The sequence below is a fragment of the Pan troglodytes genome, chromosome 7, assembly GCF_028858775.2.
Source record: "Pan troglodytes isolate AG18354 chromosome 7, NHGRI_mPanTro3-v2.0_pri, whole genome shotgun sequence".
Classification (NCBI taxonomy): Eukaryota; Metazoa; Chordata; class Mammalia; order Primates; family Hominidae; genus Pan; species Pan troglodytes.
In genome coordinates, this window is record NC_072405.2 from 92620305 (window position 1) to 92638219 (window position 17915).

The 17915-nt window shown below is 33.4% G+C and overlaps 1 long non-coding RNA gene across 1 annotated transcript in view; it reads left to right on the forward strand.

Annotated features, from left to right (window-relative positions):
* Positions 1-17511, forward strand: part of LOC129135737 (uncharacterized) — a 68439-nt gene extending 50928 nt beyond the window's left edge. Inside the window, exons 2-3 of the long non-coding RNA XR_008536781.2 lie at positions 14899-15092; positions 16265-17511. This is a non-coding gene — a long non-coding RNA (uncharacterized LOC129135737). The remainder of the gene's footprint in view (positions 1-14898; positions 15093-16264) is intronic.
* Positions 17512-17915: the final 404 nt, after the last annotated feature.

Sequence of the window (17915 nt, forward strand, 5' to 3'; positions counted from 1 at the left end):
CATGCCACTGCACTCCAGCCTGGGTGACAGAGCGAGGCTCCATCTCAAAAATAAATAAATAAATAAATAAAATACATAAATAACTATAAAATATATTTGGAAGGAATTCAAACATGCCTTTTTTTTGGAAATATCAAATTGTTACTTACTACATTTATGTCTATTAAAATGTATATTTAACAGGAAAAAAATCACTGGATATTTTCCCAGAAGCTTCAATTTTGTGAAGAGGAGATACTGTTTTTTTTTCAGCGTTAATATTTCAAACTTAAAAAATACAAAGCAAGGTTTCAAAAGCTCAACTTTCTGGTAACTACAAGTCTTCAGATTGTGAGTTCAAAAGCAATACTGAATTTCAAAGACAAAATGTTTTTTTTCCTTTCTTAACTCCAGATTCAAGAACATGACAACTTAAAAGTCAATCTTAAAAGTCATTGTAAAGAACACCTGGCAGTGAAATGGAAAGTGCTCACTTGCTCAGTTGTACCTAGCCAAAACGAGCAACACATACCTGTATAAAACATTCATGCATGGAGACACAGCTAGTACTAATCCATCTGTTGTTGAAAAATATATAAATGAAATCAAAGAAGATGAAATAAACAATCCGAATATCCCTCTGAAGGAACTTCTCTGCTCAACGTTCTGTGGCAGCTGGTCTAATATGATTCAACTGGTCTTCTGTTAATGTTTCTTACATTCTAATTTTGTTTTGTTTTGTCCATTTTTCCCTGTGAAATATCACATATTTTTCAGAAGACTTCTATGTTGTTTACAAATATGATGTCAGTGTGATTAAAATTTCAGTAGATGGAAAAGGCAAACTAAAGCATTCTTTAAATTAAAATTAAATAGTTTTTCCATAAATATTTCTAAAGAAGGAAGAAAAATCTTATGAGGTACATAGTCTGTTTTAATAACGTGTAATCTGCTAGTTAAACATCAAAGAATAAAATCTGATAGAATGATTTATGGCTATGCAATAAAAATGTACAAGTCATTACTGGCAAATTATCAGGATAGCTTAACACACTTGGCAATTTTAATGAAGCCTACATAATTCCTGTCTTATTTATTTATATTTTAATAATCTGTGCTTTTATGTAATCATTGTTGCCATAATAAAACAACATGCATGCAGAATTGATGGCAGTTAGATACATAGACCAAGATTCAGAATTGAGCATTGACTTTATCCAGATATTTGAAGTTATCTATCACACATAACAGATAAGTTTTGAGTAACTAATTCATCAGATGTGTAGGAAATTTTACTCCTGAAATGGGGTTACCATTGAAATATGCTCAGGTCTCTAATGTATGTTTCATTTATTTAATTAATTCAACACATATTTATTATGTGACTACTAAGTGTATGCTAACACTGGGGAATATTATTTTGAAACATTCTCGCTCCTTGTTGAATTTACAGTTTAATGGAGGAGGATAACAAATTTTAGTTCAATGCTATAATGTACATAAGATTCAAAATTGCACCTCTTTTTGTGTATATAAATGGCTTAAGGGTGTTAGTAATCAGTAAGATCAATATGAGTAATAAATATGATGAGCTATTCATACAGAACCAAAATTCACTAAGGAGTTGCTAATAACAGAGCAGTTTCCAGAACAAGAAAAGCAATAAAATGACTTTTGCTGACATTGATCCCACTGCTCTTTAATTATCACATCCTATTATATGTAAAACGTTGGAGAGTGACCACAATACAGAAGCAACATGGAAGTTATGTTATGTGAATTTTCTCGTGACTTAGTGAACCAAATCTATTTAACGTTTTTTCTATTTTTAGGCATTTATATGGTCTCCAATTTTTCAAATTCAATAAACATTCTTCATTTTATAAAATTTTTTCATTTTTTTTTAGGTTTCAGGGTACATATGCAGGATGTGCTGGTTTATTACATAGGTAGATGTGTGCCATTGTGGTTTACTGCACCTATCAACCCATCACCTAGGTATTAATCCCAGCATCCATTAGCTCTTTTCCCTAATGTTCTCCCCTCTAGCAACAGGCCCCAGTAAGTGTTGTTCCTCTCCGTGTGTCCATGTACTACATTTATTGTACTTACCATGCTATTTTCTTACAATAAAAAGCTAAATTTGAAATTTTTAGGTTAAAGAGAATATATTTGGATAATTTTGATGCATATGGTTGGATTTCTTCAAAAATGCTATGTTTGAGCTGGGTGCAATGGCTCACACCTATAATCCCAACACTTTGGGAGGCCAAGGCAGGCAGATCACTTGAGCTCCAGGGTTCAAGACCAGCCTGGTCAATATGGTGAAACCCCATCTCTACTAAAAACACATAAATTAGCTGGGCATAGTGGCGGGAGCCTGTAGTCCCAGCTACTCAGGAGGCTGAGGCAAAAGAATCACTTGAACCCTGGAGGCAGAGGTTGCAGTGAGCTGAGATCACACCACTGCACTCCAGCCTGGATGACAGATCAAGACTCCATCTCAAAAATAAAATAAAGTGGTATGTTTCGGTCATACTGATCATATGTGGAAAAGAATATATTTTAGTGAAAACTCTGTAACTGTACTTTCCAGTAAGGTAGTAATTATCCTTAGAGGGCTATTCAAATTTTAATTAAAAAATAAATAAAATTGAATTTTAGTTTCTTAGTTACTTTAGTCATATGTCAACTGCTCAATAACCATATATGTCTGATGGCTTTCATACATGATATTAAAGATATGAAAGCATTTCCATCATATAGAAATTTCTGCTGGACATCATCACTTTGTAATATACTTTTGTCAATATTTTTAGCCCTTTTCTATCTACTGTACTAAAGTACTTTTTTGTTTAACATTTTTTAATGAGGTTGAACACGTGTGTGTTTTTCTTTTACATTTCAAGAAATTTTTACATATCATAGATATGAACTTATGTCTTTTAAATATCAGTCGTTTTATGTATTTTCCATACAGAGATTGTTGCTGTTCTTGCTTGATATAGAAGGTAGTTGTAGAGGGGGATGTTTAACCATGAAAATATAATAAAACCTTCTTTTATTCTGAGTTTGTGTTCCTATCAAACTCTCTCAAAAACAAAAATTATAAAAATTATTTTTAAAAAGTATGTCTTTGGTAGAGACCTGGGAATACTTCATGTTACACATGAGGTAGGGGATATAACTTTTATATTTACATATGGCAAATCACCTGTCCATATATTTATTGACTAATTTCTCCTTATTGTATTATTTTGAAAAACTTCCCAATATAATTCCCTAAAATTTCAACTATATCCAGATTCTTTTCTAGACATACATATTTAGTTACATTGGCTAGTCTACTTTTGTACCTTGCTGACTAGTGTTAAATAATATGTTTTAAAATATGTTTCAAAAATTTAAAAAGCTAATCCTCATCTATTATTCTTTGTCTTAAATGTTCTAGGTATTTTCACATAACTCTTTGTAGGTGATATCAGAAGTGATTTAAACTGGTTTCATTTTTGAACTTAAAATTAAAAATGTAACTGGTTGATATAATGTACATATAGTCTTAAATTTTATTTTTATTTCAATTTAATAATATATATAATGTTTAGACTATTTTATTTTATCAAGAAGTTACTTTGCATGTCTCTATATTTATTCTTTTCTCTTCCTAGGTAAAATTGTATATATAGTCTTTTCACACAAATCTTACACTTAAAAAAACTATTCCCAGCAGATGACATGATTGTATATTTAGAAAATCCCAATGTCTCAGCCCAAAATCTCCTTAAGCTGGTAAGCAACTTCAGCAAAGTCTCAGGATACAAAATCAATGTGCAAAAATCTCAAGCATTCGCATACACAAATAACAGACAATCAGAGAGCAAAATCATGAGTGAACCACTCACGATTGCTACAAAGAGAATAAAATACCTAGGAATACAACTTACAAGGGATGTGAAGAACCTCTTCAAGGAGAACTACAAACCACTGCTCAAGGAAATAACAGAGGACACAAACAAATGGAAGAACATTCCATGCTCATGAATAGGAAGAATCAAAATCGTGCAAATGGCCATACTGCCCAAAGTAATTTATAGACTCAATGCTATCCCCATCAAGCGACGATTGACTTTCGTCACAGAATTGGAAAAAACTACTTTTAAATTTCATATGGAACCAAATAAGAGCCCATATAGCCAATACAAACCTAAGCAAAAAGAACAAAGCTGGGGGCATCATGCTACCTGACTTCAAACTATACTACAAGGCTACAGTAACCAAAACAGCATGGTACTGTTACCAAAACAGATATGCAGACCAATGGAACAGAACAGAGCCCTCAGAAATAATACCACACATCTACAACCATCTGATCTTTGACAAACCTGACAAAAACAAGCAATAGGGAAAGGAGTCCCTGTTTAATAAATGCTGTTGGGAAAACTGGCTGGCCATATTCAGAAAACTAAAACTGGACCCCTCCCTTACACCTTATACAAAAATTAAATCAAGATGAATTAAAGATTTGAACATAAGACCTAAAACCATAAAAACTTTAGAAGAAAACCTAGGCAATGCCATTCAGGACATAGGCATGGACAAAGACTTCATGACTACAACACCAAAAGCAATGGCAATAAAAGGCAAAATTGACAAACGGGATCTAATTAAACTAAAGAGCTTCTGCACAGCAAAAGAAACTATCATCAGAGTGAACAGGCAACCTACATAATGGGAGGAAATCTTTGCAATCTATCCATCTGACAAAGTGCCAATATCCAGAATCTACAACGAACTTAAACAAATTTACAAGAAAAAACAAACAACCCCATCAAAAACTGGGTGACAGATATGAATAGGCACTTCTCAAAAGAAGACAGTTATGTGACCAACAAATATGAAAAAAAAAGCTCATCATCACTGGTCATTAGAGAAATGTAAATCAAAACCACAATGAAATACCATCTCACGCCAATTAGAATGGCAATCATTAAAAAGTCAGGAAACAGATGCTGGAAAGGGTGTGGAGAAATAGGGAGGCTTTTACACTGTTGGTGAGAGTGTAAATTAGTTCAACCATTGTGGAAGACAGTGTGGCAATTCCTCAAGGATCTAGAACCAGAAGTACCATTTGACCTAGCAATCCCATTACTGGCTATATACCCAAAGGATTATAAATCATTCTAGTATAAAGACACATGCACATGTATGTTTATTGCAGCACTATTCACAATAGCAGACTTGGAACCAACGTAAATGCTCACCAATGATAGACTGGATAAAGAAAATGTAGCAAATATACACCATGGAATACTATGCAGCTATAAAAATGACGAATTCATGTCCTTTACAGGAACATGGATGAAGATGGAAGGCATAATTCTCAGCAACCAAAACAAGAACAGAAAACCAAACACCTCATGTTCTCACTCATAACTGGGTGTTGAACAATGAGAACACATGGACACAGAGAGGGAAATGTCATGCACTGGGGCCTGTCAGGGGGTGGGGAGCTAGAGGAGGGATAGCATTAGGAGAAATACCTAATGTAGATGACAGTTTGATGGGTGCACGAAACAACCGTGGCACATGTATACCTATGAAACAAACCTGCATGTTCTACACATGTATCTTGAAACTTAAAGTATAATTTTAGAAAATTCCAGCTATATAATTATCATTCCTGTTTAAAAATGAGCATTTTAATTTTATTTTCTAAGCAATTATTGGTGATTTTTAAAGAATCTTGATGTTTCTATATTAATCTTGAAACTGACCAGGACCCAGAACTATTTTGTTAATTTTAATAGTTTTACTTTAATAGTCCTGGATTTTTAGTACACATGATCGTTATCTCTGCAAATAATGATACTAGCTAGAGAGAGAAAAAAATCTCATTAACATCATCTTTGGTGAAGATGTGTGTGGTTCCTTTGTGCTTTGACTCCTCCATTATGCAATTAGTCCTAATAGATCATCTTGTCAGTGGTATGCACTTGTTTCCAGACTTAACCCCTCTAGGAAGTATTTTCCCACGTAGGAGTAAATTGTTTGTATTTTTAAGAACCTGGTTTAGAGGGAGAAAATAGCAAGAAGTAATCCTGTTTTATCTTAGAGCTATTGAACTATTAAATGCTGCTTATTTATGGCAGGGGAAGGAATATTCCACTTATTCTAGGGTCTACCCATGCATCCATCATCAATCCTTCCAAAACAGGGAATGTTGATGGAATATGCCAAACTGTCTTTAATTTCCTTCCTGAAAAAGCGAAATACTTTCCCAGGAAGAGAAATCGTGTATCAGTTTCAAGTGTCTTCATCAAATTACCTACAGCATTTTGTATCTGGCAAAATTTACTTGAGGCTGTGATTTGCTCCCGTTTCATTTTGCACTTCACTGCTGATGAATTCTTCGTTTTGTGTTTACTTTTATTTTCTTATCCCTTTCCTCTTTTTTTTTTTCTAGTTTATTGGGTGTCTTTGATCAGATTCTGCTTCATCCCCTGTAACTGTAGAGTTTGGGTATTTACCTATGTGTTACAGCTACTCCTCCCCTAATTAGGCTGTAAAGCTCTATGTAATTCCCAGCTAACCTCCAGCACCATCTTAGTGTTTCCAAAGGTTTTTACAGTTAAACACTGTTGTGAAACTAAAGGGGGAAATAAATGTGAAGTTATTCAGGTTTCAGAACGGTATAAAAATTTTACAGGAATTATGACTTTAGTACTTCCAACCATATTGATAAGATGGCATCTTGAAACCAACATGAGATCTTCAGCCTTAGATTCTTCTGACTTAATTGACATTCTGTCTACCTCATCCCAGAAGTAAGCTTGTTCTCTTTTCCACTTCCTGAAGAATTTTATCCCAGCTGAAAGGCATTCTGGAATAGAAAGGGCAAATAATAATAATAATAACAATAAGCCTCAACTCCAGGAAAGTTCTGACTTTTAGGATTTCCAGCACAATCACCACCACCACCACGACCACCACCACCACCACACATTACCTTATAGAAGAGATTTTCATCTTCCTTGTAATTCCTAAAAGAATCACTGGTCCCAAAGGCTAGAGATGCTGGGGAGGGGCTGCCTGTTTCACTCACGCAGCAGCTTCCGCCTCCCCCATCCTGGGCGCCCATCCTCCAGCTTAGGTGTCAGCTGTCCATCACCTCTACCCCCACTGTCTCATTTGTGCTTTTTTTCTCTCGTAATAGAAAAGTGGGGAGCCGCTGGGGAGCCACCCCATTCATCCCCATATTTCCCCCTCTTATAACTGCTCCCCATCCCAGGAGGACTTCTCAGGCCCGGCGTGGGGCTCCGGGTGGGTTCGGGGGCGATTCGACCTGTGTGCTGGGAAGGACGAGACTTCCTCTTGAACAGTGGGCTATTGTAAAGATATTTGAGAAGTTTTACTAATAAAGTTTTATTTAAAATAAAAAGAATCAGTGGTATCCAGCCACGCACATTCCAAAGGGTAAACACATATGCACCAAGAAGATTTTCTTGCGTTAATATTTCCAAAATAATGTGTCTGGAATTCCGGTTGATATTAGCATCTTTATAAGAAACTAGATAATTGTAATATCACTGTGTACTAGAAGCTGTGATAAAAAGTGATGCAGAATAATGTGACAATTGATTACTGAATACACATATAGTATTTCTCAATATTCATTTTTTATCTCAATATTCATTCATTTTAAAATGAATATTCATTTTTCTCAATATTCATTTTATTGCAAAGTATCAAGATGTGGTTAGATTCATATTATTCTGAAAACACCGATGAGCTCATCTTTTTCATGTCTACATAGAGGCCAAATCGACCAGGTTCATGACCAGTACAAACATTTCAGCTATTTTAGCAGTCAGTACCAATCACTGTAGCTAAATTGGTCTGTCCATGATTAATATCAATTGCTAAGCTGAAAAGTTTATGTGAATGCTTAGGCTGCAGTCAAGTGGTCATGTGAGTTAGGTAAACATCATTGGGGTAATATTATCGATAATATGTTATCTGTTTTCCCATTATAATCTTTATTGGATTAAGAGTCTAACATATATTAATAGCTTGATTTTTTAATTAGAAAAAAATTAAAAATGTTTTAACATTATTCAAAACAGTATATTTATGTTGATCTCTTCCCTTCCTCCATACTTCCCACATAAAAAAGAGAATGGATGCATTCAATTCATATTAACAACATTTATAATGCCACTTATAGCTGTGCCTTAGGCCCAGAGGAGAACTTGGGAAAAGAAAGTATTTTATTTGTTAAGTGTGAAAAAAGCGTTTTGGTGATCCTTTTATATTCTACATGTTCATTATTCTTATTACCTATGATTTCTCAATATTTGAATGTAACCAACACTGTGATTTTCCTATAAACAAATCATTATTTTTCTTTATAGTTCATCACATTTTACCCAACATTAACAATCTATCATGCTGTTAACTGACGTGAATGTCTCTAAATAGATTCATTGGTATTTGTTCTTATTTTATCACATTTTATTTAATATAAATAATATTTTTTAAACATTTCCAATTATTTACAGAGTTTAGGGAAAATGATTGAAGCACTGTTAAATACCTAGCAGCAACACTTTGTGTTCTTCAGGTTTTGTCTGGGTGTCATATCCTGGTCAACAGCCCCAAAGTATTTCTTGGAGGTAGAAAAAAAATGGAGATCTGATAAACAGCAAAACTGAAGGGCAGATTGCAAGCAAGGACCCAGGTTTCTATCAGCATTGACTTTTGAACAAAACACGATCGTTTAGGAAGTCTGCTTCTGTTTATGTACTGAAAATATCTGTTCTATATTCTATAGTGATCACTGGTCAATTTAAAGTTAACACACGCACGCACACACACAACATATGTATTCGGTCCATCATATGGATAAGATAATTTGAATACAGATTTGCAGTCCATAATGAAAAGAGAGACTTGAAATTTTAAATTCTGAAGTTATAAGATCATATACTTCCTGAGTTCTATAAATTCACCAAGCTTTATGGATGAGTTGAAATCATCCATAAAGGCCCTGAAATAGACTTCCTGTATGCTTCCCTCCACTCTTCACTCCTCAATATGTGGGCAGGAGCCATTAAAGAAATGACATCTGCCCAAAGAAAATACATTTTGTTCATAATCTCCTCCAAGTTTCAGAAGGTAAATTCTTTGAAATCTTTGTAATTATGGCATATTGATTTATGTGTTCATGAAGATATCAAATGTATTGATTTGAGTTTCCTTGTAAAATTATAAAAGACTAATAAAGCCATTCTACAAACACAGTAAAACAAAACAAAACAAAACAAAAAGTGCACTTTTAATCTGGTCTCTATCTACTCTTGGCTGAATCTGTCATTGAAGAATAATGCTGATGTTTCACCCGCTGTTTCTCAGCCTGCCACGTTGCCTAAAGACACTCTCCAGATTGTTCCAATGTTTACTAAGTATTTTTTGTTAGTGATCTATAATGTCAAATATGTTTTGTTAACTAATACAATGAAAAGTCTCATTTTTCTTTAATATATTGCTACTCTGCCACTATTTGGGAATAACGTGACTTTTGCTCACTACCAGATACTAAAGTTTCATAAAAGAATATGTTGTTGCATTTGACATTTAGTCACTGAATAAAAAAGTAGTGGCCAAGATATGGCCAGCCGCTGAGAATAGTACTTTGTATTGGTTAACTTAATTAATTTACCTTTAATAATAATGTCTGAGACTGGTGGCTATCATTTAAGACTCTATGCCCATTTGTCGCTCGTTACTTCAGCAGACATTTATTGAGCATCTAATATAGTTTTCATATGGGTCAAGACTAAAAAGATTAAATACTACTGCTTTCATGTCCTTTGTATAGTTTAAGTCATATTTTTCCAGAAAGTGCTATGTTTAATTAAATGTAGTTAAGTACTCTGAGTTAAAAGAGAGAATTTTTAATAAATCTTTCATAGTTTCTAATTTTATCTTATCATTCATTATATAGGTGTACCCCACAAACCAGTCTATCAAAAATCAGTCTGTTAAAAACTGTAACATAAATGAATAATCTTTGTGGTGACTTGCAGAACCTTGCTTTGGAATCAAAGAAAATAATGCCATAATTGAATAGCCAAGTCTCTTCCCTGTTTAATGCACTGAGTAACAATAGGCATTAACAGCCTTATCAAATAACTACTTCAAAACCAGAGTCCAATCTCTTACAAGTTATGTGATCTGAGGTAGGTATATCAACTATTTCAAACTTCTGTCCCATTTTCATGTGAATATTTCTCCCCATAAGATTGTTGTAAAAGCATTTCACAAGTAATAATCATTTTGCATGTTGAAGAAATGATAATAATAATAGTAATAAAATATAATAATTGGAATGTTCATGCCTAATCTAAAAGCTACAAACTTAATGCTTTATCTCTGAAAAAATACCGTCCATTTAAAGTTAAGCATATATTGCTTTCTTTCTTAGAATGTTGTACAACATTCTAAAGTTTTTACCGATTATGGGTGTATATGGTACTAATATATAGCAGACGTACAGAGACTGATTATTTCTAACCCAAATATCACCATTAAATGACCTTAAATTAGGGTTTTGTTCACCTTGAATTATGTGAGCAGTGAAAATTTTATGTACATATTTTCAGGATTGATTATCTGATTATTGATTATCATCTAGAGACATTTTTTAAATTATAACTTTTGCACTCAAATGCTCCTTATAGTTAGTTATAGTGCTAATAAGCTATTTGTCTTAACACTAAGCATCAGTCTATTAAAAACTGTGACATAAATTAATAATCATTGGTGGTGACTGGCAGAAAATAATCTATACAAAATTACCGCAAAAAAAATCAAGGGTGAAGTTACAAAAATTGAAAACGAATGCTACGAAATGTTTAAAAATGGGGAAGCTAATAACAGTAAAAGTCTTAACATGTTACTATTTCTTATTTCTGGAAGCAGAAAGGATGTTATGAAAAATACAAGTGCCATTATATAAGACTTGTAGGGATCTGTTAGTGCCTGCTCTTATCTAGAAAATATTACCTATTATCATATCTGTAAAGGCAATCGTTTTTATGACTTTTTTTGTAACTTTGGTTATTGTTAACATTTGCTTAACTTTTTTTGTTAGACTTGTATTTTTCTTTTTTTTTCTTTAAATTCAAACTGTGGTAAAACACATGTAGCATGTAAAGTTACAATCTTAACGATATTTAAGTTTACTTTTGAGTAGTATTAAGTACATTCACATTGCTGTACATACAATCCCCAGAACTCTTTTTGTCTTGCAAAATTGACATTTTTACCTTTTAATCAACTCCCCATTCCCTTCTTCCCCCAGGTTCTAGCAATTACCTTTCTACTTTCTGTCTCTATTAATTTGGTTATTTTAGGTACCTCACATAAATGGAATCATACAGTATTTATTTTTTGTGACTGTGTTGTTTCACTTAATGTACGTCCTCAAGTTTCATCCATGTTACAGCATGTGTTGAAATGTCCTTCCTTTTTAAGGCTCGATAATATTTCATTAACATACATATCATTTTCTGTTCATCCAGTTATTCTTTAATGGACACTTGAGTTGCTTACACCTTTCACTATTGTGAATAATGCTGCTGTGCATGTAAGTGTACAAATATCTTTGCGATGCTGCTTTTATGTCTTTTGGGCACATACAGAGAGACAGAGTTGATGTATATTTATTACACAGTAGTTCTATTTTTAAATTTGTGAGGAACTGCCATACTGTTTTCCATAGTGGCTGCACAACTTGGCATTCCTACCAACAGTGTGTAAAGACTCCAACTTCTCTGTATTGCATCTAACACTGGCTAGTTTCTATTTTGTTTGTTTTTAGTAATGATACTAATGAGTATGAGGTTTTATGACTTTCAACCAATAGCTGGTTGTTACACATTTCCATTTATAAATTTGCTTCAAAATGTAGTGGCTGAATCATTTATTGTGTGCTTTACTATACTTTATTTTTTAAATGAAGATCTCAGATCCACTAAAATGTCAACATTGAAATCAAGATAAAGAGGAGAAAGAGGAGGAAAAAAGAGGAGGGTAGAGGAGGGGGTAAGAGAGAAATGTTCATACCAGTGGGATAGAAGAGTATGTGAACTAAATAATGCAGTGGTAACTGCATGAATCGAATTCTAAGTGGTATGACAAATGGTAATAACTGATGAGTACTCCCCACTTTTAGCATCATAAAGATGTTGTATCTTTAACCAAATTATGAATGACTGAAACAGGATTATACAGTGGAGAATCAATGTATCTTTTTTAAGGACAAAATTATTTTTGTAGATTTAAAATATTACAGTAATTCATCTTGGCATTATGCTAGATATCCATACAGAAAAAAGACTCTGGTGTCAAATAAATGACTCCAAATTCAGTTGTGCTACTTAGTAGTACTCATATGAGTTTTGTAATTCTCATTTTTTCTCTACTTCGTAATGAGACTAATAATGCCTTTGCAGATTGAAGTTAAATAAAGCTATCTCTATTTGCAGATGACATAATCTTGTGTATATGGTATTCTAAAGACCCACTAAAATTGTTTAAGAACCAATAAACAAAGGTGTCAAAGATGCAGGATACAATATCAATGTACAAAATCAATTGTATTTCTATACACTATAGACGGATAATTAAAAATAAAATCAAGGGTTAATTCTATCTACATTTACATAAAAAATACCTAAGAATAAATTTAACACAAATTAAATCAGAGTATGCAAAGCACATACTCTGAAAACTACAAGACATTGCCGAAAGAAGTTAGAGAAGTAAATAATGCAAAAAGAAGTCACGTTCATGGATCAGGAAACTTAATAGTGTACATGTAGCAATGTTCTTCAAATTGATCTACAAAGTAAATGCAATCTCTATCAAAATCCCAACAGGCTTTGTTTCAGAAATTGACAAGTTGATCTTCAGACTGGTATGGAAATACAAAACAATCCTTAAAGAGCTAAAATTATACTTAAAAAAGTGAGGATTTAAACTACTCAACTTCAAAAGTTATAATAAAGCTACAGTAATCAAAATTGTGTGTTGCCAGGTACAGTGGCTCATGCTTGTAATCTCAGAGTTTTTGGAGGCCAAGACAGAACTGCTTGAGCTCAAGAGTTTGAAACCAGCCTGGGCAACATAATGAGATCTCATCTCTACAAACAATTAAAGTATTAGCCAAGCAAGGTGGTTTACATGACTGGCTACTAGGGAAGCTGAGGTGAGAGCATTGCTGAAGCCCTGGAGTTTGAGGTTACAGTGAGCTATGACCACGCCACTGCACTGTAGCCTCTGTGACAGAGAGAGACCTTAACTCTTAAAAAAAGTAAAAGAATGTGTGACATACTGGCATAAAGATATATATCAATGGAATAGAACTGGGAGTTCAGAAATAAACTCTTAGGTTAATGCTCAGTTGAATTCTGACAAGGGTGACAAGACAAATCAGAAAAAATAATTTTTTCAACAAGTAGTGTAACATAACAGGATATCTACGTGCAAAATAATAAAATTGGACACCTTCCTCATGCTATACACAAAAATTAACTGAAAATGAGTTACAGACCTAACTGTAATAGCTAAAACTATAAAAGCCTTAGAAAAAATATACTAGTAGTAAATTTGTATGTCCTTGTGTAAGACAAAATCTTCTTAGATATGGCACCAAAAGCATAAAGGACAAAATTAAAAATTAGATAAATTGGACTTCATTAAAATTAAAAACGTATTGCTTCAAATGATAAGAAAATGAAAAGACAATCTAAAAATCCGAGGAATGCTTGTAAATCCTTATTTCCAGTAAGACACTTATATCTATATAATATAAATAATTATTTCAATTCAATAAATGAAAAGATAAATAACCCAATAAAAAATGGGCAAAGAATCTGAGTAGACATTTCTCCAAAGAAGATATACAAATGTCCAATAATCATATAAAATCACGTTCAACAACATTAATCATAAGATGATTGCAAATGAAAACCACAATGAGATATAACACCCACTAGGATTGTTGTAATAAAATAGACATAATAACAAATGTTAGAAATGATATGGTAGAATTGGAAAATCTATACAATTCTCATAGAAATGTGAAATGATACAACCAACTTTGGAAAAATGTCTGTCAGTTCCTTAAAACTTTAAACTCACAGTCACTACATGAACCAGCATTTATACTCAGTATTTGCCCAAGAGAAATAACAAATTTGCACACAAATATACATAGAAGCATTATTTATAATAATCAAGACATGGAAAAAGACCAGGTGTGGTGACTCACCCTTGTAATCCCAGCACTTTGAGAAGCCGAGGCAGGAAAATCGCTTGAGCCCCAGGAATTTGAGACCAGCTAGGGCAACAGAGTGAGACTCGCTACTAATTTTCTAAAAAAATTAAAAATTAGCCAGACCTGGTGGCATGCACTTGTAGTTCCAGCTACTCAGGAGGCTGAGGCAGGAGCATAGTTTCAGCCCAGGAGTCTGAAGTTGCAATGAGCTATGACTATGCCACAGTACCCCAGCCTGGGCAATAGAGCAAGACCTTGTCACCAAAAAAAAAAAAAAAAAAAAAAAGTAGAAAGAGTCCAAATGTCCAACTGGTGAATGAATTAACACAATGGGACACACACACACACACACACTCAAGCACACAAATAATGGAGGGTTGACTATGCTTAGTGGCTTACTTTCAAAGAGTAGAGTATTCAAAATAAAATTGTGGAGAAACATGAAAACTGCTACATTGGCCAGGCGATCAAAGTGAATATTATAATTGATAAGTCACGTAAATAACATGTGCTTCTATTATGCTATACCATTGATGCTTCACTTCTATGATATTCTTTCTAAAAACCTGTAACCCTAGTCTAACCATGAGAAAAACACCAAATCATCCCAAATTAAGGATGTTGGATAAAGTGCCTATCCAATACACAAAACCGTCAAGTTGGTGAAAAACAAAGTCTGAGAAACAGTCACAGTCAAAAGGAGCCAAAAGAAATCTGAATACTAAATGTTATCTGCTACCTTGGATGGGATCCTGGAACAGAAAAAAAAAAGGTAAAAACTGAGCAAATCTGAATAGAATATAGACATTTGTTAATAATAATGTATCAATATTGGTTTATGAATGCTAACAGACCACACTAATATAATATGTTAATAATATAAGAAATTGGGTATGCTGTACTCAATTATATCTTCTCATTTTTTCTAGAAGTCTATAAAATTCGAAAAAGTAAACTTTACTAAAATATCATAATAAAAAATAATGTTGCTTAATAATAAATCTAGTCAAAAATAAGCATGACGCTCATTAATATAATTGTTTAAATTCACTGACTTAAAATGGTGAATTTTCTACAATTATTATAGATGAAAATATTACATCTTAAGTTCTCTTAAAGTTATTCTATTAATTCAATACAATCCAAAAAACTCAGTGTTTTTCACAAAATTTGAAAAGACCTACCTAAAACTTAAACGACATAGAGCCACAAGAGCCAGGACATTTTTAAGAACAAAAATTGCCGCTATTATATTTCAAGAAAAAAGAGTATTTCAAACATTGTGGAAAAGATAATTAGACCAATGAGGCTAGGTGCAGTGGCTCACGCTTGTAATCCCAACACTTTGGGAGGCCGAGGCAGGCAGATCACAAGGTCAGGAGTTCAAGACCAGCCTGGTCAACATAGTGAAACCCAGTCTCTACTAAAAATACAAAAAAATTAGCCAGGCATGGTGGTGGGCACCTGTAATCCCAGCTACTTGGGAGGCTGAGGCAGGATAATCACTTGAACCCGGGAGGCGGAGGTTGCAGTGAGCTGAGATAGCACCATTGCACTCCAGCCTGGGAGACAGTCCGAGAATCGAGAATCCGTCTAAAAAAAAAAGAAAAAATCATTAGACCAATGAAGCTGAATAAAGAAAACATACAAACCCACACTTTAATGAAAACTTGGTATATATCAGCAGAAGCATTACACCAGTCTGAAAAAAAAATGAACTATTCAATAATTTGGTGCTTGTTTAATTGAAAGTCTAGGTGGAAAGCTCTAATTTGATCAAACTTGCCATCAAAAATATGGAAAACCAGGGTTTAATTTATATACTTGAAGGTATCAGAGAGCACCAATTTAGCCAAGTCCGGAAATATCAAGATCCTAAAGAGAAGGGAAATACAGATTTGTGACAGACCAGTATTTATGATTCCTTTTCTCTACCTTTTGCAGAGGCATTTTCCCAACGCAAATGGCAGCATAAGCATCTGAGAATCTGAGCAGCCCTTGCAAGCACCTCACAGAAGCTGAAGAAACAAAAGTTGGAGTTCAGGACCTATCAATGTGGAGGCATTCTAGCAATGAACTCTAGATTTAAGATGGGTCTCCCAAACAAATGAAAACAAACTGTGAATAAAACATTACTTTCAGAAAATAAAAGCAGTCACTGAATGACCTCAATCATTGACCTTAGTATGAACATTTGCCTTTGTCTTAGCTATGGCTGAAAAGCTGAGCATGGTTGCCAGTCCCACACTTAAGACAAAAAGAGGAGCTCAGGATCTCTAGGAGGAGGGCATTGTTAAATACTCTTGTTTTTCAGTTAGTCTTATAAAAGACTCAACAGGGGACTGAGTATGAAGTGGAAAAAGAGAGAAAACTGATAATAGAAATAAACCCAAAGGAGATCCAGATAATGGAATATCAGATCTGTCCTTTATAATACCAGTATTTAACATGTTGAATTAAATGGAGAAAATATAGAAATTCAGCAAAGAATGGGAATATAAAAAAGGAACACAAATGGAAATTTCAGATCTGAAAGATATAATAACTAAAGCCAAGAAACCAATAGAAGAGTTTAACAGCAGATGAGACAGCCTGTATTCTCTCCAAAAAAGAAAAAAAGACTAATGAGGTGGAAGATAGTTCATTAGATCCAGATTCAAGCCTAGAAAGAGAGGAGGGGAAAAAGGATGGAAACTATACTAACGTGCTTAAGAGACATATGGAATGTGTTAAAAATGCTTAACATCATCTTTAAAAATAGAGTCTCAGGAGGAAATGGAAAGAAAAGGGTTCATAAGCAATATTTGAAGGAAAATAAAAGATAATCTTCCAAAATTTGAAAGACATTAAACACTGATTCAAAAAATATAATGAATCACATGCAAAATAAGTGGAAAGAAAACAACTACTAGGGACATTTTAGGATACCAAAGTTTTAAAAAATATTAAAAAGCAGGCAGAAAGAAAAACATAGATCCCTTACCTACAAGTAATAGAACTGACAGCTGACTTTTCTATAGAAACAATGAAATCAGATGATAATATAACTGAATTTTCATAAAACTGGTAACAGGGCACTAACTTAGAATCTGATTCCAAGAGAAAATGTGCTTCACAAGTGAAGATGACATAAAGGCCATTTCAGATACGTGAAAATGAAGAAAACTGATTACTAATGGATCCATACTAATAAAAATACTTAAAGCAATAAAAAAAAAAGATCTCATGTGGAAGTCTGGAAATTCAGATAGAAATAAAAACAAAGATTAAATATATGAATATATGTAGAGAAATCTAAATGAATATTGATTGCATTTAACAACAATATTAATACATGTGTGCATTTAAACATTGTGAATAATTAACTGAAAACCACAGGAAAAGAAAGTGGAGGTGAAAAAAGGTATCAAAGTGTTTTTAAAGTCCTTGCATTGTCAAGGGAATATTAAAAGCATTAAGTTAAATGAAACATTAATAAATCCATAATGCATATAGTAATTTCTCATGTAAACACTCAAACATTGTTTTAAAAATATGACAGATAAGATGAATATTAAGGCTGCACACTGGCTCACACCTTTAATCCTAGCAATTT